General features: G+C 38.4%; 2 protein-coding genes across 3 annotated transcripts in view; both read right to left on the reverse strand.

The window, feature by feature from the left end:
• Positions 1-12466, reverse strand: part of LOC140340425 (uncharacterized) — a 148599-nt gene extending 136133 nt beyond the window's left edge. Inside the window, exon 1 of the mRNA XM_072425620.1 lies at positions 12456-12466. The gene's annotated coding sequence lies outside the window, so the exon portion shown is untranslated. The remainder of the gene's footprint in view (positions 1-12455) is intronic.
• Positions 1-21513, reverse strand: part of SIK3 (SIK family kinase 3) — a 98750-nt gene that overhangs the window by 69725 nt on the left and 7512 nt on the right. The gene's annotated exons all lie outside the window — the stretch shown is intronic.

Raw genomic sequence — 21513 nt, forward strand, 5'->3', positions numbered from 1 at the left:
TTGGCTGCATTGAATGCAGCAAAAATATTGAAACTTTTAACAGACCGAATGAAGCATATAAATTCACTGTTAGGGTTTATAAACTATCAGCTTTTTATAGAGAAATACACAGATTAAAGTCTAATACAGACGTGGATATCTTTTCCCCAGCAATGTTAACAGTGAGACTAAGAAATTGTAAATTTTAAATGTAATTTAACTCATATGCTGCCAAGAAACCTGCAAGAAAACAAGGGTTAAAGTTGGACAGCGGAACAAATAATTGTTTATGTTTCGTATTATGTTCATGTTCGCAAATTCATCTGCAAGTTTAACATCTTCAGGTATAAAGTATCTTTCATGCAATGACCTCCATCTGCCGTACTCTCCAATAAGACAGAGCCATCTTTTAAGCATACATCGTCCAGGTAAGAGTACTTCAAAAATTGAGGCGATGGCTCAGAGATGACAGTCATGTAAATCCTGGTACCTGTGCAAGTCTCAGCTGTGATTACAAATATCTGGATATAGATCAGCCCCTGCTGCACTCTCTCACCTTGGGAGTTACTATAAACTTACAAAGTTACAGCCTGATTGTGGGGTAGAGAGGACTGTGGAAAGGTTTCCATTTGCATGCAGCCTTTACCTATTATACAATAACTCTTGCCCAAAAGTTACAACCAAAATCTTGTATTCCTTGAAGAAATACTAAAAAATGTGTGCGGATTCCAACCTTGGTGGAACGAAGTTTATCACTCTTCTATATTGGCCAGAATCCCTGCATGGAGTTTGCATGTTGTCCCCGTATTTGCTCCCACATCCCAAAAACATGCAGTTAGGTTATTTTGCTTCCCCCTGAAATTGACCTTAGACTGTATTAAAGACATATGACTGATGTAAAGACATATTGTAAGCCCCTTTGAGGGACAGCTAGTGACATGACTTTGTACAGCGCTGTGTAATATAATGGCGCTATATAAATACTGTATAATAAGAATAAAAATAATGTTAATGGCATTACACCATCAGAATGTCTTCATGCAGACTTGAAGTGAGGAAATGGTCTAGTAACTATGACAAATATTTTATAACGCAAAGATGAAATGTACCTAGATGAAATATCTAGAAAACACCATTTACAAAAATTCTGTATTTGAATTTTGATCACTATTTAAATTATGCAAGTATTGCAAAATACACAAGATATTGTGGGGGAGGGGGCTCAATCCTAAGCAATGGTATTTATTATGAACTACTAATCCCACACACTTTGTAACGGAGAAGGAAAGGGAGATCTGCTATAGTTACAGTTGGCAACCCAGGGACAGGAAGTGTGTTTTAACAAGTATACAAGGTGACAATAAAGGCCTAAAAAAAAAAGCTAAACAGAAGGAAAAAAAACAACAATACAGACACTACATCTGGGGACATGAAAGCAACATATAACATTTTTGTTTTTCATTGGCTGCTCAGTGATTGATGACTAGAAATAGGTTAAGCAGTTAGGAAGTGACAATAACACTGTGCGTCAGACTGGGACCTGGCAGCAGCTGGTAGTGAAGGGGCAAGCAGCAAAGAGAGAGGCTTGGTGTAAAACGGAGGCAGTTCACTGTGTCAGTCTCACACCAGGAATGCCGTTTCCAGGAAGAGTCAGAGCATCTGATCTACGAGTTGCCAGGAAACCAAACACACAATAAATGCAGCTAACGGCTGGCGGTGGGCATCCTACAGACATATTAGAGCGGGCGTACTGTACACGGAGGAGTACAGGATCATGCTGTGCAGTATGGAGCTGCAAGAAAACACCACAGTCTGAATTCTCAGTCTGTGAGATGACTTTACCCTGGTCTATACAAATAAAATCTAATATATATATATATATATATATATATATATATATATATATATATATATATAAATATATATATATATATATATATATAAATATATATATACACAGTTAGGTCCATAAATATTTGGACAACTTTTTTCTAGTTTTGGTTCTGTACAATACTACAATTAATTTTAAAATGAAACAACTCAGTTTGTTGAGTTTGAACATGCAGTTGAACTGCAGACTTTCAGCTTTAATTCAGTGGGTTGAACAAAAAGATTGCATAAAAATGAGAGGAACTATAAAGTCTGTAGTTCAACTGCATCTGAGTTGTTTCATTTAAAATGATTTGTGGTAATGTACAGAACCAAAATTAGAAAAAGGTTGTACCTGTCCAAATACTTATGGACCTATTTGTACAACATTAGATGAATTATGATGTTAACCAAGTATATTTATTTACCAAAGTCAAAATGCAGAAGTAGTGTGTAAAAATTGAGTACACCCTTCATAATTCTATACGAATTAGGAGTATAAATTGCAGCCAGATGATTCTCTCTAAAAAGAACATGGCAGCATGGGGAAGTTTGCAAAGTTGTGTCGGAACAAACCACTTCTGGGAAGACTTCTGGAACAAGATGAGATCATAGTGGTGTTGTTTGGCTGTAATGCACAGCGCCGCGTTTCGCAAAAACTAAATACAGCATATTAGCACAAACACCTCATAACCAGTGCCAAGCATGGTGGTGGAGGGGGGATGATTTGGCCTTGTTTTGCAGAGACAGCACACACGCAATATGCAGTCTTTGAGTCAAGTATGACCTTCACTGTGATCATCTTGACACAATCTTCCTCCAATCCAGACCCCTATCAGGTAAATAGACAAACCATACACTCAGAAACTAATGAAGCAGTGATATGCCTATGCATTGGCACTTCCACACAAACTGTGCATAAACAGATTACAAGGAAACGATTAGATTGAAAGTAAACCAGTGATTAAGCCAACAGGTTTGATATGCTCTGCTTTGCCACTGGAGGGGATGCCCAGTACTTCCAAGTAAGAAAAGCATTGGAGTGACACACACACAACACCTTTGGAGCTCAGTAATTATCCATTAAGAACATGGGCCTTGAGCAGACTACAAATCTCTTGTTTTCTTTGGCCAAATGGAGTGATCAGGAAGAAAAAGGAAGGTATGCATAAACCCCTGGCTCAGAAAAGTTAACATCTCAAGGTAGCTGTAGACTTGGAAGCACAAGCTGTAATGCTGTCATTTTCTGTAATATGTTGGTGCTATATATATCCTGATTATTAATATTAATATAAAAATGGAAAGGTCTTTGTTTATTGCTCAGAATGGGGAAATGCAAAAACTGTACAAGTAGAACAGCTACAATATAATAATTAAATGATAATACATAAGCCACGTGGACAAAATTAAAGTGATGACAAAAGCTCCACTCAAACTAATAACTTGCCATAAACAGGTTATTTCTATTTATTTTTTGTCACCAGTTCTATACAAAGCACAGATAATATATTCACATCAGTCCCCATCATCTATAAAGGCTCTGAATGGAGCATCCCTACCTTACACATTCACACTGGGGGCCATTCTGGTTGGAAGCCAATTGACCTATCTGTACGTGTTTGGACTGTGGGATAGAAAAGCTAAATAACAGAAAAAGTTCAAAATATTTCTAAACCCATCAGCAAAGCAGGTCATGTCTGGCTGCCTATTTAATAAGAAATATTGAACATCCTCCTCCTTTTTAGCCTGCACATTCCCAAAAACCTCAATTCATTAGCTTCATCCCAAGAGTGCAATATTCCAGCATCCATTTAATTAGAAAATGTGGAGAATGCTTTGTGCATTAGCAAGCATTTCCATCAAATAAATTTATGAATCCTCTAGTAGTATCCTCTACTGAATGGAACAAATGTAAACCGAGTCGGGTACAGTTTCACGAATAGTTGTGCAACTGAACCGCAAAAATAATCAGTACAACATACAGAAGTCATCAACAAAATAAAATGAAAGTGGTAAGCTTTATTTAATTAGAATTTAAAGTATAAATATTACACAAGCCTAATATTCAAATGTTCAATGAAGAAACACCTGTCAGGGGTACACCGCACTACTAGGGTTGAGTGCAGAAATCCACTTCTTTCTTGGAATAAATATTGAATGTTCTCTTATATCAATCAAAACCTAGACACCATGATCTCTGGCTACTGGGCACATTTTGAGTGTTTCAGATCACTAAATCCAGCTTATCTAGTGTTAATTGTCTTTTAACAGAACTAAACTTCCATTAAATGAGGACAGGCAATGTCTCTTCTACAATGACCTCTTCTACCTGCCTGATTACTCTGCGTATCTGTCAAAAAGATGAGATGCACATAAGCAGCTTCATCTTTGATTTCCAGGATACCCGGCAATCCCAGCTTCCCCTGCACGTGCCAGCAATGAACTCCTATGAGAGAGCTACATTACCCCGGCCTGGCCAATCAAGATGGCCGAATATCATCTATAGGAAGAGAAGGAAGAAGATGGCAGCGCCCTGCAAGGGAACAGAGACAAGTGGGTCACAATCAAAGATAGCTTGCATATGTGCCAAACCACCATTGCCATTTTCTTCTATGCATATAAAAACTATAAAAGCAAGATATTTAAAACAAAGTGTAAATTAAAGGTGAGCTATCCTAGACTATTACTGTAACCATCAATCCTTCCTCAGTAAACAGGGCTTGACAGGTCAAACAAGCACTGGACAAAAGAAATGCACGGAAAAGGAAATGGATAAAGGTGTTTTTGTTTATGGCTCGATGGGCCATTTGTATGCATCATGACCTTCTTTAAAGTCCGATTGCAACTTTAGGTACCCCACTACCTACACAAACTGCATATATTGAGCCATCATTATAAACAAGCACAGACAAACCCTGCCAACTTGTCTGAGGACTTCCAATACACTAGGTAAACACTGAATGTGGACCCCCTACTAGATATGAAACCATGCACAGGGAGACAAATACCACCTGCCTGTTATGACAATCTCCTTTGAGGTACAGTTAGGTTTTACTAGTAATATAATATATACACCAGATCACTTGCAGTGTAGAACTCTTGCAATCAAAGATCTGCAGTGCAGCATCAACATTGTTCTGTAAAACAGAAAGTAATCCATATAAAAGGTCTCAGCACCACATAAGTACTGCAGCCTCCTAAATTATATACTAAAGGCAAACTCATAGAACTTTACAGATTATTATAAATAATTGCACTCTTTATTTTCATAAGTACCAGTAATTTTGATGACAAGTAAAAATTGATAAAAGCTGAAGGTTTTATTTCTCAGGAAATCATTATGTATTTATTAAACCCAATTCAAAAGCTTTACATTTTTTTTAATTGTTATACAGTCAGGCTGCAAAACTAGTAAAGAATATGACATTTAACTACATATTGGTGTTTAGGGCTATATTCACACTGGCCATGAGATTACAGCGCATTTACAGCTTCCTCATGCCACTGAACTGCAATGTTTGGAGAGAGGGCCGTGTGGTTCTCAGTATTTACCCCTGTGATTTCAAGGAATGAAAGATGGATAATGAAACTTGTGTACCCTTTTAGTCTCCATTTTTTGAATCATGTTAAGGGTCTTTTGTTGGCACTGGACAAGTTTTGCATTGTCATACAAGTCTATAGGGATGAAAAACCAATTTAAAGCAGGTCGATATCTTCTCAGGAGGTGGTCAACTACAGGACAAATGCACAAGTCAACGATATCCGAATATCTGGTGCCAAAATATTTCCTTGAATAAAGGACTGGATTGAATAAAATATACTTTTAATTCTGTCTGTGTCAAGACGGCCATAAAAAAAAAAAAAAAAAAAAATTCTAATCTGACAACATAGAGCGAGAAATTATCTGGATGCAACGTAAGTTCTATAGATACCACCAAGACGACTCATCTCTAGTTCCCAATTCATAACCTTCAACCTTGATGGACTGTGCATGTTTATTAAACAATCCTTCGGCATTCACATCATTCCTTAACTTCTTTCCACTTGATGGTGAAACACTGAAAAAGTAACCCAAATAAAAAAGGACAAGCCTCAGAAAAGACAACTCAGACCAGTATAATTCAATTCCCCCCTTGTGACCTCACATTCAGCAGCAGCAAAGTGCGAGTTGGAGATCTCTGTACGTTAAGCAACGTAAAGTCAAACATCCTCTAAATATTCACTACTAGTTTTCTACTTTTAACTCCAATTTCTACTTTTAACTGCCAAATTAGTTTTGCAGCCTCCAAGCCCTGGGCTGATTCCCAAGACTGACATTATCTTGTGTGAAGCTCGTACAGTCTTACCATGTATCTTTGAATTCCTTTGAGGTGCCCTGACTTCATTCCAGAAAATAAAAACGTACTAGCAAGTTAAAGGTGATCAGTAATAGAAGAATGTGAAGATTGGAAAGGCTGCCTCTCCTTAAAATGTTAATGCCTGGCTGCCATGCCATGGAAGTTACATACAAAGTTTACATACATATATATATACATATATATAATAAATATATATACATATTATAATGTATATAATAATATATTATATATATATACATATTTATATAAATATATACATATAAAATACATATATTCCTCTACAACATAAGTTTACCATAACAAAGAGGTTGCAATTCAATTGTAACCTTGAAACCCACAGCACTGTTTATGCAGTTTAGGATTAGGTTACACATTGGAGAGAAGTGATACCAGCACAGTCCTGGGATTAAACCCGGGTCATTGTGTCACCCCTAAGCCTGAACCACAGAATTGTTGATGAGGACTTCAGCAAATACCACAGAAACTTGTCTGTCAAATACAAAGGCAACTGAGTGCCTAGTGGTCTTACTACCTGCCCCTTCTCATTTAGGGCCCATACAGACCTTTCCAATACAATGCACTGCAGTAACACATACAATACCACAATGCATGTGAAAGCATGTTGCATGCATTACCGTGTGTTGCCATGATCATTTTCAATGCTACCTGAAAGCACCAAAGCAACATTGCTTTACAACACAAGGCAACACAGCGCTATGCATTTTGATGTGGTGCAGCATGACGCACCAAAACAGTAAAACAAGAAAAACCTTGCTGCAGCATCTATCAACATATGACACAACACACAATAACAAATCTGAGTTGTATTTCCAATGCCTGATTACTGACCCGATGTTCTATTCTATTACTTTGGCTGATTGTCTGTTTTTGTGACCAAAGTCTGGGCCTTTGATATTCCTGCTGTACTGTTGATCCTACACATTGTTTCTGGACTCTGGTTGCAAATGTAAATTCATCTCTTCACATCTCAGCTACCACATACTCTCTACTCATACTTTTTGGGGTGCAAATCCCATTTAGGGGACACAAAGTTTCTGAACCAGCATTATACAGAATCTGCTGATGGGGGTACTCCGATCATGGCTCATGTTCTGCTAAGCCCTACTCCTGCACAGGTGAAGGTGTTCAAACTTCAGGATCACAGAAAGAAAAAGACCATAAAAATGGTGACAATTCATTGGGTTTTTTAAACTCAGATTGTGTTGGTGCCCAATAAAATATTCTCAGAAATATTTCTAAAAGAATAAAGAATAAGTCAAAGATCTAAAATAGTTTAATATTAGAAATGTTTAGCATTTGAAGTTAAAACTGCTGCTAATGAAACAAAGAAAAAGTTCCATGTGTGGCTCGAAGTTTTTATTAAGTAAACCTGTAAGAAAAAACATACCACTGTGGGTGCAGGATCAGGGGTGCCGACTCCGCCTTACTACCTAAAAAGTCACAAAACCAAATTAAGCGTACAGTCAGTTTTGATTTCCTGTTTGTTTCTGGTCACTAAACACAATAATAACTCAAACTAAAATAGGGATAGCCCTAGTTTCTGCACTTTAAAAAATATCATGTCAACAGTGGTGGCTCCCATTTTCTATACTTACAGGTTTACTTTACATGAACTTTAGAAATAGGAAGCGTGCTGTGTGTGTTCTCCTCCAACATCTTAATCAATAAATGTAGCATAGAATGAATTTAGATCAAGATGGAACTCTAACACTTCCTCTTAGCACTGCCAGGTGTCTTCAGGCAGAACAACATTTAGTCATTGTGCCCATTTCTAGCACCTAGGCCTGGCTCACAGAACTCCAGGTCTGATCAGCACTCGCATATTAAAGATATAAGTGCAATATTGTACTAGAGTAATACATGTCTCATGCTATATATATATATATATATATATATATATATATATATATCAGAAAAGCCCAACCTTTTCAGTTATGCATACTTTTATTACCTTATCAATTTTACTGTCACATTCCTAAAGCTACATAGACACTTCCAATTATTACGAACGACGAACGATCCTGCACGATATCTGCGAACGATCGTATAGCACCGATCCTGTACATACAGATAACGACACGATCGTTCAAAGATATTGTACACACGTATATATACACACAGTATATATGAAATATATATATATATATATATATATATATATATATATATATATACACATATATACACACACACATACATACACTCACATACACAATACAGCCTGTATCAATCAAATGTTCGTTCATCACGCATGCTCAGAACATGCACGATTGCTGAACGACCGTACACACGATAGATGGTCAACGATCGTCATCCAATCCGATCCGCCGGTCCGGTCGTTCATTTCCAACGACTATCCTCGTTCGTCGGCGTCGTTGGTTACTTTTTTTTACAAACGATTTTTGGCCAATCGGTCGTTCATTCGTCGTTCATTTCCAACGATAAAAATTGGACGTGTGTACGCAGCTTAACTGAAGCCCTGTGACACATCTAGCACTTCTGAATATGGGGATGCATGCACTTCTACATAAATACTCAAAATACAAACCTACCAACCTTCTGATTTCCAAAAGTATTAGCATTAAAAGCTCTAACTACATTCATATTGATCTTCATGAGCAAAATCAAACACATTTAAGGATTAAAACCATTAACAGGACACTAAAAAACAAACTAGGACAAAGACTTTCACAGTACTGGACCTAAGCTGTAAGTATGAAAGTCACAGAAAAAGCTGGATGCTGCACTGCAGTAAACATGAAACCAACAAGAGGTTAAAGAAATAAATGCACATTAAAAAAAAAACTAAGTCTGCAACAAAGGAAGGTTTGTAATCACAGAGCAGTATGAGCACAAAGTCTATGTTTATAGGCCCAAAATGATCATGAAAGGTCTGTCACGCAGCTAAACATACATTTATTAAAATACAGAGCCTGCTTGTCTGCAGCACACAGGACAGGGAAGTAAATAATGTTCAAAAATGTGACTGCAATGAAATAGGCATCTTACATTAGTCATTTTATTCCAGTTTATTCTAAACCTCTCTCACCAATTCAGGGTATGTGTATACTAGTTTCATAATTATCCTATTCACTTTGTAAATAATGCAATTTGACATAATTGACTTAAAGTAGATCTATCACCCAATTTTACTTTATATAAAAGGGTAGATAAGCATTTTTTTTACATTTGATCAGTCTTTGGACCCTTTGTAGTTTGTGGTTATACTCAATTCTTCACTGCCCCTATGAAAGGAGCCATAGGCTGGTTCAAACAAGTCTGTGTTTGTTCATCTTCATGACACGTGAATTGATGGGACCAGTAGCTCACACAAGGAGGATATATTCTTGGTTCGGTCTTTTCATCTCACAGAAAACAAGGACACTGCCCTTCAGGAAGGTTAACAGGTATTTTCAATACTTTTTAAATATGTTTTAAGCTCCCCCCAACAAAAGACAACTATTGCAGCCAGTACATCCTAAGACACAAAAGCTAGAATATAGAACATTTATTATGTCTTTGGGTTTATCAAAAACATTTGCTGCTATATAGGGCAGGAGTGGGTCCAGTTAAAATCTGGGAAGCAGATTTATGGCTTCAAATTTGCACATTAGCTCCAATAAATAATCATACTGTTTTCACTTTGTCAATAACGAGACCCTGTCGGCTTGTTCGTGTAGGGATCCCTCCAAAGTCTCACCCCCACCATCCTAAAATCACCTCACCAATGGTTCCTAATCACTTCTTCCTCCCCCACTGGAATGACTGCTGGAAGTGACCCAAGGAAGCTGCGTTATCTGGCATGTGAGGGTGCTCAGGCATAATGATTTACAAAGATTATCATCTACTACAGTAACAACTCAACAACCAGGACTGTAAATTTTCACTGTGCAAGTGAACTAACAAAATGCATCAACAATGTCACGTATGCCAAGTAGAATAGTATACAGCATTGTATACAATTTATTTATTTTTTCAAAAAATAAGCTTTTTCTGGATAAACCTTTTGTTTACCCTAGGTGGTTTACTATTAGCCCATCATCATAAAGGACAGACCTGATGGCCAATAGAAAATTATAAAAGAGGGAGGGAAAAAAAGAGCTACCACTCAGGGCACTTGGTTGGTGAATGAATTGGAGCAGGGGTCCGCAAAGTTTTATGGCCACTAGGCCATTTATGGGGTGGGCCGGACGCGCCCTAATGACTCTGCCCACCACCAGGGAACGTCCCGTGAAGTGAAATCCCTCTCCTCCGTATACATTGCGGATGAGAAGGATTTACCTTCAGGGAGCTTTCCCTATTTACCGCGGCGCCGGAAGTATCGATGCCGGCTGCAGTAAATAAGGGAACAACTGCAAGGGGGCGGCACCGGAGCTCCGCGGGTTGCCGGCTGGCATTAGGCTGAATCAGCCAGGGGGCGTTAGGCTGGAACAAACTACCGGCTAGGCCGTATTTGGCTGATCCTTGAATTAGAGTGTTCTAGGTTCTGTGGGATCCTAAGATGTTCTGCATGGAAGTAGAACAAGCGTGTGAACACCAGGATGAATTCACAATCGGTGGTAGTATAGTATTATAGTATGATTCCTACTATAGTGTGTCTATAGTGAATGGTGTACCATTCAGCTTTCCTCTCCTAGTGACAGATACCATTTCGGAGCAGACTTCCCAACAGTAATTGAACCAGTCAACCACAGTATTTGTGGATCTACCAATAAGTTCAGCACTCCTCCCATTGGCATTCGGATGCTCCAGAGGTAAACTAGCTCTAAAATTTCACAAAGCTTCAAATTACAGTGGAGTCTTCTGTTCAAATCAGTGTAATGGAAGAATTTGTTCCCCTTTCTTACTGAATGAACGGACTGGTAACCCTTTCTTTTGCACCTCCATACCGACACTAGTGTACGGACATATATCCACAGACCTTCTTGTTCGTCAACATCACTGGGCCATCGCACATGCGGCAAGAATTTTCCTCAACCAGGGGACCATGTTGAAGGAGATATTGTGACGACGTTTCTTTGCACCACTCCAGTATAAAACTCTCGTAACAACATTTTTCGTAGGGGTATGGGGTTTGGTAGGGGTATGGTTTCAATGGCTAATCCTAATGGGAATTTTAATGAAATAGAAGGTAGAGTGATTTTTTTAAATAGGAATCTTCATGAAATAGAAGGTAAGGTAGATTTTTAGTAGGGGAGGTTGCTATGATGCTATAATGGTTACGAAGGTAAACAACGAAGTTTCTGGAGTAGTAGGCTATAAACAGAATGTGAGGTAGGAACAAAAAAATGACGGTAGGAATCACACTATAGTAGCACCTCAAAATCTTTATATATCCAGGCATTTATCCATCTATCTTTAAACATGCACACACATGGAAAGTCTTGTTCCTCCACCAAGATGACCTCCAAGAGTGTACCAAACACGACATATAAAGCTAAGAAAGGAAATAACAGCTGAAGGAAGGCTACATGTAAACCAGTGACTAGTTCTATGCCTTTTGTCAGCCTTTTTTGGCACAATTTTTTTTTTAAAAATGCAGGTCCCCACATTTGAGACTACATTACACCCATGCAGCTACAGTATTCTCCCAAGAAATTGATTAAAGCTGGGTGGGAAGAAGCTGTAGGCAGGTAGTGGCCTGTGTTATTAATGAACTTTTCAGTAACCACCCAAAAACAGCCGGGCGGTTACTGAAAAATGCGAGGAGGACCAAAAAGAAAGCATTAATAAAACCTATTTAGTAGTTGAAGCCCCTATTCTGATGTGTTCTGAGGGGATGTCATCTTTAACATTTAGAAGTTTATGCAGCCAATAGATAAACTAGGAGAATATATAAACTGTCATGGCTGACTTACAGCCTGCTTGGTTGGTGTTCTGATTCGCTGCCTTTAATACTCTTGGAACCACTGACCCAGAATGGGTATACAGCTCAGGTGTTCTTCTGATTGCAGTATATCTTGTCTCACAGATAGTTTTATGCTTGTTTCAGGTGTGTGACAAACTCACAAAAGATCAGCTTTACATCCAAGCAATGATCATTGTTTACAATGTGTTCACGACGGCCGATTACACTGTCTATAAGCAATATAAGAATGAATGACTGAACCCGCCTGATGTCTGATCATGGAGATCCTTGTTCAGAAACATTGAGTTAAGGGATGACATCTCCGAATTGTTCCCCACCATGGTACACAAGCCTCTGGTGCAGCCCACACAAGTGCATATAGTCAGCAAGTGGCAAAAAGGACATCGAAGAAGGTCTGTGGCATTGATGTCCAAAAAAAAAGATTTTAAAAATGTGTATTTTATGAAAAAAATTGAAATGGGGTATAATACAGAGTGCTTTAACAAAACTAAATTAGTGTTTAAATATAATCTTTTTCAGTATATTTATAGAGCTATGATACAAGTGTTTATGATGTGCATAACTGCATGTCCATGTGCACAATTTATTGGCATGTTGGTGCCACTATTATGTGCAATTTGTAAGCCATTTTAGGTGTGTTTGTGCATTTGCGTTCATTCATCAAAGTGAGAGAGAAATATTTAGAATAAGGATTTTCCATTGTGATAAGGAATTAAACAAAACTAAATGATACAATCATACATTTTAACAGGCCTGGTTTTAGTGTGTGATGGCACAAACATGCAGCGTGTCCAATATTTTACAACATGCTACAGTGCCTATGCATTAACTACCCACACAGGTACTAAAAAGTTTTTTACTTATAATACATGCATTTCACTACTGAAACATGTACCAACATGAGTAGGTTCTCAAAGCAGAAACCCAACCAGGACCGGCAAAATATGAAGAAACCTATTTTTTCAAAATTAATATTATTAATAATAATATTAATAGCATTTATCTACACACAAGCCCATTTTATTGAACCAGTCGGACACAGCTTGGAACATATGCAGGTCACAAGGAGGTCAGTTGCTGGTGTAAAACCACCAGTGAAGAACCTCTAAAGCTTCTTAGAAACTACATAAGCTTCTAAATAATCACTAAATACAAGCCGAATACCTCATTTGCCCATTGTGACATGTCTTCCGTATTTGAACTTTCTTTGTAAGTAAAATCACTTCAAGTCTTCAGAGAGCAAAATGATTGTTAATTGTCTCTCCAGGAATCTTTCAGGACAGCCACTTGAGAGTCAAACAAACAAATGAAAACATTAAGAACCATTTGTACAAAAAAAAAAAATGCAAATTTGCCCTAAAAGATTCTTTCTAGGTCTTACTATGGACTTTTTGTACTTCCCCATTTAAGGGTGCTTTGTGTGGAGAGAATGACGGCTGTGTAGCGTCCCATGGAAAAGTGCATGTTGAACTAGGTTATGGATCTACAAACCTATTGAAGATAAGTTCCAGTTCTAAAGCTACGTACACACTTCCAATTATTATCGTTGGAAAACGAACGACGAACGTTCATGCACGATATATACGAACGATCGTATAGCAACGATTCTGCACATAGAGTTAACGACACGATCGTTCGTAGATATTGTACACACAATAGATACGATCGTTTGAGCGATAGAGGAACTATGTGCACGACAGGAAAGTGAACGGACGTTCGTTCATCACGCATGCTCTGACCATGGACGATCAACGAACAACCGTACACACGAACGATGTTCAACGATCGTCGTCCAATCCGATCCGTCGGTCCGGTCGTTCGTTTCCAGCGACTTTCCTCGTTCGTCGGCGTCGTTGGTTACTTTTTTACGAACGATTTTTTGCCCAATCGATCGTTCGTCGTTCGATTGGAACGATAAAAATTGGAAGTGTGTACGCACCTTTACAGACCAAGGTGATAAAGGCCATAATGGAATCTACTCAGTTATGGAAAAAAGGTAGGACTGGCCATATAGTGACTGTAGAAGCTTTGCAAAAGTCATCAACTTAAGCAGGCAGTAACCTCTAATTGGGGTACCGTTGGGCTTGGTTCCTTGCCAATTCTGAACTGGAATGACCGACAGACTAATAATACAGAAGGAAGATGTGAGGAACAGAAGGCCGTCTGCACTGCTGACTCTAAGGCTATGTACACACGTGCAAGTATTGTCGTTGGAAAGGATCTTTCACGATCCTTTACAACGACTGCACAATGCATGAACGAGTGCTGTACATACAGCACCGTTCTGCTCTATAGAGAGGGGAGGGGAGAGAACGACAGAAAAGCACCCCGCTGTGCTCTTTCCCCCTTCACTTCCATTATGATTGTTCTTCGTCCATGGATCTGCCAGGACGGTCGTTCGGATGATGGACGACAAGCACTGTACACACGCAAGATTCTTATCCGATATCAGCCCTGAGCTTAATATCGGTCAAGAACCACTGCACGTGTGTACGTAGCCTAAGGAAATCTAGGAACAGTTTGCTTATCTATTTACAGATAATATCTATATAAGGATTTTAGCACAATATCTACAAGGAAAAATGTGACTGTGAAGACAAAAATTGAAGGTAAGGTGGGGGGCAAACTAGGCAGTGATTCCAAAAAACAACTTCCTTCTTCTTATAGCTCATCTGACAAACCCACAGAAAGAGAAACAACACAAAGTAATGCAAATAATGCATGGCATTGAATTTACACATACCATCCCTATAGACGAGTTGTTGTGAAATTAATACATTTCCTAAGCACGTGGCCAATGTATCGCTTTTGATCAGCACCAACAACCTGACTTAATTGCCAAGTGTGTGAAAAAAACCTGAATGTTAACATTTTGATAATCAATTTTCTTATCTAGTCAATGGGCACTTACAGAAAAATATCTAGAATTTAAACATTGTTAACTCTAGCCTTTTCATGTGCATTTGGTAGGAATAGGCCATTGGAGAACATGTTATGTGTTAGCCAGAAACATTTATTGGTAGTAATTCAGAGGCACAAGAATATTCATTTTGCCTGCAATTCTGTGCAAGGAAAAGGAAACATAAGCCATTTTGTCTTTCTACCAAGACTGCGCTCTCTTCTGCACTACAAAAATTTATTCACAGTTTTGAATTCAAATATATGCATTACTGTTGACATTCCTAGAATATAAAAAAATCATTTCATAACACAGTACAACCTCTTACATTGCAAGGCACGATTGTCAACGTCATTACAAATCTGACAGGCAAAAACAGAGCTTCCTTAGAGTTTCAGTCTAATCAGCATGGAACATCATCTTAATTCTCACAACAAATATAAAATACATAGAAGCATTCAGAAGACTATATACATTTCTGGTGATTTTATTTCTTGAAACACAGAGGCTCTTGTTAAAAAATCTGAACTGGACGGTTAATAGGAACATAAAAACATGTGTAGAAAACACAAATAACAGCTCAAGTGAAAGGTCAAATGGAGCAGAATCGCATTTATCTAAATTTGCCAAAGATCTGTTATCCAACATGCTAAAAAATACATCTTACAACAAAAAATATACATCAACAACACTAATTATAGAAGATTGACTTTAAATTTATATTATATAAATAGATAATAGAAGTTATGATGAGCCATTTCAAAAACTGTTCAGTAGACATTAAATCTTCAGCAAACATTTATTGGATGTGTTCATGGTAAGTTGATGGAAAAGGAGACTTTATCACAGAAATGTATAAATGACCAGAACAGGTTTTTGTTCCACCAAAACAAATTTTTTCCTGGTCACCAGACTACATGAGATCATTCCATAATACAAAAGCAAAAAAAGTCAGATTGGCCAAATGATATGTTGTGTCTATAGGAAGCTTTAGGGATGCAAAATAACTACTGGACTGGAACAAAACTGTGGTTTCGAAAGCCTGTTATCTAATATATTTTATCTCTTTACAGTCATGTACCACTGCATGCTATGCTTAGCAAATTATTTTTTACCTGAAAAGGCCCTAAAATCATTTTTCTCTCCCTCTGCTACCTGTTCTTCTTTCCAGTACCGGGATAAGTAGACAAGTCAGATCCATTATAAAAGTTTTCCTCGTACAGTTCTATATTGTACAGAAGGAAGTTGTGTTTGACTATGTTTATTACTGGAAGATGACAGAATGTGGGGGTGATTCTGGACTGTCATATTTAGATATTCTGCATAATAAAAGCAGGGACAAGACTAGAAAAGTCAAGGGTTTTAGTACCTCTATCAGGCTATGGTGACCTTACAATGAAAATTGTTATTTTTCCTAAACATCTGGGTCGCCTCTCAATGTATGGAATCCCTATGCTTATCTTGTCTGCCCACGTCCAAATCTTCAGTAGACATCAGTATAACCCAAAGGTATCTCAAGGGATAAGAAGGAAATACCTGCTTATCTCCATGTGACTAGATAAAGGAAAGTATCTATTTGGTCTAACTTTCATACATTATACTTGCAGGGGAAAAAAGAATAAAAGAATGACAAACAACTAGGTAGAAATCACTTTCCAAGCAGAAATTAAATTATATTTTTGGGTAGACAGCATACTTAGGTACATGTGAAGTCATTCAAAGGGTATCTACACAACAATCACACATGGACTTTCCAGGCCATTTGCTCAGACGCCAACTTCATGTTCTCCCCAGACCCTTTTAGACGAGAGCACCACCTGGCACTTTTTAGTAACCACCCGTCCGTTTTTCGGTGGTTACTGAAAATCTGGATGCTATAACAGGGGCTGCCACCTACCTAGAGCTGTTTTTTCCCCCCACCCATCTTAAAAAAAATTCTGGGGGCTGCAATTGTATATATAAATCATGGTAGGAAAATTAGACAGCCTACACCAACAAAGATGCAAGTAAAAACACAAAATGTATGCAGACTGATGCTGGGTAGTAGCTGAGCCCAGAAATCCAACACTGCCAGGCAACATGTTAGCTGTTCTTCATCCATGCCAAAACGTCAAACAGATTTCCAGGTACATATTTTGCACAGCAGTATGTGGCCCTGTAGCGTTCTATAAATATATAGACAAGACAAAGCAGAGAATTGCAAAACAATTATAAAAAAAACATCACAAATTATATTAGGCAGCCAATTCATACTTTACTGTTTACTTCTCTGTTTTCTAAAAGTCAGCAACTCAATTATGAACTGCTGAAAAATGCTGCCTTTGTGCAGTGCCTGGAAAACTCCAAACAGCCTCGGTTTCTTCTAACGGGTGTGATGTCATTTTACTATTCATTTCAGATAACCCAGTTAAAAACAGAAGAAAATCTTTATTATATTCAGCAGACTACACTTTCAATTGTGGTTTAATTAAAAGGAGAAAAAAAAGAAAATAACACCAAAGTGCCCTTGGATTTGAACCAATCTATGTCTACTTGGAATTCTAAAAATATTTTAACCATAGACAAGCAAGTAATAAAAAAAAGCAGGTCACCATTTTAGTCCAGACATTTAGGTTTAATAGGTTCTAAATTCACATGGACGGTTCCTGGGCAGTACTGAAATCTCACTCAGAATAAATGGGATTTCGGTTGAGAAATAATGGGTGGTCACAGTGTTCATCAGATGCTGGCTACTGTATTTGGCAGAGTGCCGCAGTTCCATGCAATTGGGAAGCGTTAACAGCTTAGCTATACATCGTCCCTGTCAACAAGTTTCTGTACAGCCAAAAGAAAGTTTTGGGGGCTTTGAATGAAGTAGGAAATTGTTTAACCTAAGTGCAAGCCCTCTTTTGGGGAGATCCCCCCTTTATTTCTTTATATCAGTAAATCTGAGGAATTCTATTAGACAGTTGTCACCAGAAGAGATATTGGTTGCTCTGGTGATAACTAACATTTTGGTGATAACTGATTTTGAAATTCCCATCACTTCCTGTCAAATACGGGTCAAACTTGTCTTTTAGTGAGCACAGCAAAGGGAAACAGGAAATTAACACTCCTGAAAGTGTTGGTTACTAAAGAAACTTCAGCTGGTGATTTCTCATCAATGAAGCAGTGTGCAGCAGCCCTGGCATCAGGAGACTTAAGTATTTACTTCCTTCTTTATATGGACTGAAAAGCTTTTTTTCAGATTTTATATAAATTTAAGCAAAATTGTCCTAGGGTAGTTGCTTTATAGGTTGGTCCCTAGTGCATTAGACAGGCATTGGAAGATTCTGTACCACCAACAGCCCAAGACAATTATGGTAATTGGAAGAAAGGGTTTAGGTGCAACTTGCCTGCCGGGTCATTTGCTTAAAGGGGAATAATTATTTTTGTAATGTTTTAGAAAAGGTTTAGTAACATTTCTGGAGAGTTCAACCTTTGATGTGTGTCAGTTTCACATATATTTGCAGCAAGTTTAGAGTGAAATTAAGATTTTACAAATGTGGAAATTAAGGACAGTGTCCACCCCAGCCCCTTTTAGCTGGGCGCACCACCCGGCATTTTTCGGTGACCACCCAGCTGTTTTCAGGTGGTTACTAAACAGTTGGGGTATAATACAGGGGCTGCAACCCAGCTACAATTTCTTACCACCCGGCTGAAAGAAAAAAAAATCTTCCGTGTTGAGGGGCATGTCACATGTTTAACCTTTTGAAATTTTTTACACTGTTCTACTGTCTGTCCCACCTAAAGGCCTTGTAAAAGCTCATTAAACATCCCAAAGATTGCTGGATAGCTTTCCAGGTGCGCTCCAATGCAAGTCTATCATGGCTTAGTAGACCATGGGACATTGCAGGTAATATCAGCCAGACACGCAGCCATCTAAACCCCATCAGTAATTGTTAGTTTGAACACGTCTTAATTACTTGTTGGAAACTGATTATATTGGGGTTTCTTAGCCAAGCTTCCTTCAGAGGTTGCCAGGGGTTCTTACAGCAATGGGAAACTTGTGCCTATCAGGTCAGTTGGCTCTCTGTAAGGGGGACATTTTTCCCGGTGGCCAGCAATGCAAGAGGAATTCTTCCCACTGACCACCACACTAATATAGCTGAGCTGTGGATATAGCAATTATAGTGGAAAAAGTTATATAAAGAGTTCCCCCTGTGAAAAGGACTGAATTATAACAAAATGAAACAACAAATGTTACTGTTCATGTGAAGCTTTACAGAAAGACAAATCTAGAAGCTTCATGTAAATGTTATCTGCGTGTTTAGGTTTGCTTCTGTGTCTAGTTTTGACGTTTACATGGGGGCAGCCACATCTGTCTGTTACACAAGCATCATCTAACTGGAAATGTTGATCAGGAACTGGGCCTTGTTGATTTTCTTTTCCCCTTTAAAGAGACCATGAAATCATTGGCATAGGTTTTTAGAACACAAAAAGAATTTTTATGTGAAGAAAGAGGTTCTTTCTACTAAGAATAATATCATTTGTTAGAGTCCATATGTGTCACATTAATCTTTGTTAAGTGTAAACGGCGCAGTCCAATCATTCCCACAATGGCTAAAAACATGCTTATTTCAATTAAGAAAAACCCAAGTTTGATTTAGAGTTGGGGAAGCAAAGCTACTAAGCAACTTTAACTTCTGCCAAATTTTAAATGTTTGTATCTGCACTTCTTATTTCCAATCATTTCCTTTATTTAAAGGGAACTGACTGGAAATCTCCCACAAAGGCAGGACAAAGGCGGCTCTAAGGTCATGACAGAGGTTCCAAACCATCCTCACTCTCCTAGAAACTTTGTTTTTATAGCTGCATGTTGGGGGTAGATTTCCTCATTTTCTCTGCACAACATCTATAAAGCAAACAGGAAATAAGGGAAAAAAAATTGGCTAGGGTTGGGATATAAGGGCTCATTTACACTTTCTTTCCCAGTGGTTTTGGAGCTGCTTGTTAGGCAGTTTTGATCCCTTGTAAAAGCAGTGTATAATAGTGTATACTGTGCCGAGTTGCTGTATTCACAATTTGCAGGGCAGGAAAAGGTTGGGGGTGTCGCTGCATAGTGGGGCAAATGCTGAGTGCAAGGTTTGCCCTGCGGCTGCCAATTATTTTCCGTGGCTGTTCTGCAACCAATACAATATGGATGAGAGCTCAAAGCAAAATCAAATTTAAATACCGATTTATGAAATTTATACTGAAGTCAATGTTATACCTTTATGTAATGTGTGTACCAAATTTCTTACTGTAAAAGGAATTCTTGTTTTGCTACCCATCACCTTGCACTCAAACTTTCTGAGAGGTGATGAATGCAGCTATCATTAAAATAGAAAGAAGGGAAGAAGTGTTTTACTTAGAGAAGCCAAATCTTTTTAAGAAGAGATGCTTTGACTCTTGTGAAGATGTTACATGGGGGAATCTTTTGCAAAAACCAAAAACATGGAGAATACAGAAGAATGAGGCCCGGGAAAGACTATGATCGCTAAACTATGCAGCCAGCAAAGACTGGCTTGGAGTCATAGATATTTTACATGCCTGCCATTACATCTGCACAATAGCAGGGAAACTTTGGATTGCTATTTTTGCTGGTGAGCATGCATGCAAAATTTTCTCTCTTAAAAAGTTGAATGGCATGTATACACAGCGACTGCAAAACATATAAGTTATTAGTTCTCTTGGAACAATTTTAGACCCATTAAATTGATTAAGGCTACGTACACACGTGCAATAATTGTTCTTGGGAAAAGGAACGATTGACGGCTGATCGGCCAATAATCTTTATCAAAAAAAGCGCACAGCAACTGGCCAACGACACTAACGAACGAGGAAAAGTCGCTGAAAACCAACGACCAATCCGGCGGACCTGATAGGGCGACGATCGTTCGCAATCTTATGTGTGTGTGGTTGTTCAGTGATCGTGGATTGTTCCCCTGTACACGTCACTTCCTGCATTGTTTAAACAATCGTATCTGTGTGAGTACATTATTGGTGGATTATATTTGAACAATCATTTCGTTACAGCATGTACAGAATTGTACACTATACGATCGTTCAAAATTTGTGTGCATAATCATTGATTGGACGTCAATCGTTCGTTTTGCAACGAGAATTATTGCACGTGTGTGCATAGCCCTACACGCTTGTTATCTACGTATAACATAAGACATTACATGCACAATTGTAAGAGCTTTCTGTGAAGATTTGGTTGTAAAAGGGAACTCTGACTGGTCCAAAGCAAAGCAGACCTATAAGCAGCAAACTGCAATGCATTGTCTGTACTGACAACTTTTTCACATTCCAAACATTAGGGTGTTTCGGCGATTTGCTCTACAATAGCTCTTTTGTGGAATCGGATGAGAAAGTGACTCGCCAGTCCATAGTTGTACCTCCCTCAACCACTATTGGTAGGTAGTAACCACTCATTATAGGGCACACCTCACAAGACCTGTTATTTAGAACAGCAGTTGCCAATCGGGGGTCTGTGGCTCTGACCAGTGCGCCCC

Source organism: Pyxicephalus adspersus, chromosome 11 (genome assembly GCF_032062135.1).
Source record: "Pyxicephalus adspersus chromosome 11, UCB_Pads_2.0, whole genome shotgun sequence".
Classification (NCBI taxonomy): domain Eukaryota; kingdom Metazoa; phylum Chordata; class Amphibia; order Anura; family Pyxicephalidae; genus Pyxicephalus; species Pyxicephalus adspersus.